Source organism: Octodon degus, unplaced genomic scaffold (genome assembly GCF_000260255.1).
Source record: "Octodon degus isolate 3935 unplaced genomic scaffold, OctDeg1.0 scaffold00142, whole genome shotgun sequence".
Taxonomy (NCBI): Eukaryota; Metazoa; Chordata; class Mammalia; order Rodentia; family Octodontidae; genus Octodon; species Octodon degus.
Genome location: NW_004524718.1, coordinates 65,797 through 67,086, shown reverse-complemented (window position 1 = coordinate 67,086; position 1,290 = coordinate 65,797).

Below are 1,290 nucleotides of genomic sequence, written 5' to 3'. Positions count from 1 at the left end.
CCGGGCCCTCAACCACCTTTATAAAACATGTTTTGTGATGTCAAGCTAAGAATGATCATGAATGTGCACACTTCTACATGTTAGAATGTGTCTTTCCTCTGTGAATATGTGAAAACTTCTGCAATAAGATACCATCACTTGCTTGCTTCAGAGAGTCACTGCTTTGACAGTTATACCTTGTGGCCTACGTGTGATGAACCATCTTTACTCCTACATCTCCTGGTTGCACTTACTGGTTTTTCACTTAACAGACCAGATCAGCTATCTTATATGAGATTTCTCCCAGTACTCAGGGCTTCGGTAGGTGGTCCCTGTATTACAGGGAGCTAAGTGGAGCAGGAATATCATAGTAGTCAGACAGGGCTGGGCCTTTGAGAAAGTCATAGTGAAAGGTGAAAACATTCTACAACTGTGACTGGAGACACACTGCTTGGAGGTGTGTCAGGATAACTACAAAAGGATGAAGCCTGCACATTTCTCAATTGATGGGATATGTGAGAACACCTGGTCTAAGAAAGTCTAGATAGAGATCAGTCATCTCGGTGGACAACCATGATCCTCAAATCTATCACACCTGAGAACATCTGTTTTCATTCCAAGCACACTTGCTACATGACTTGATTCTCCAGTAGATAAATTTTATATGACAGCTACACTTACAATTTTATTGGATGATCGTAGCTGTAACCCATATTGTACCCACACTGTTGAACTCTATAAACTTCCCAGAAGAACTGGGGTCCTGGGCAACCCCACTGTCTAAGTGACCCCTCCTCTCTTTCTCAGGCAGGAGCTTTCTAACCTGCAGTAAATGCTTCATACTTTAACCTTTATAGTTCTAAAATTCATCCTTCAATTTTAGAGAACACAAACTCTGCATCTCAGACATCTAACAGGTTTGGAGTTAAAATATTTATTTTAACTTTAATTATCTTATTTATTTATTTCCATTTATGTATTTGGTACAGGGTCTCACTATGCAGCTCAGACTCCTAGCGATTCTCCTGTTTTCATCCTCCCCAGTGCTGAGATTACAGGTGTGCACCCCCACACCTGGACTTGGTCACTGGCTCAGCAGACCTGGGGGTGGGCCAGGACTGCGTGTGGGACTAGGAATTGAATCCTGTTCCTTGATCTTTCCAGCAGGTGCTTAATCCATTGAGCTATCTTGCCAGCCCTTATATTTAGAGCTTCTGTTGTCATTTACTGCATCACTTTGATAAATAACAAGCAAAAGAAAACAAGGAGTGAGAGTTCTAATCTTCCTTAATTGATGCCTCCATTTTTTTT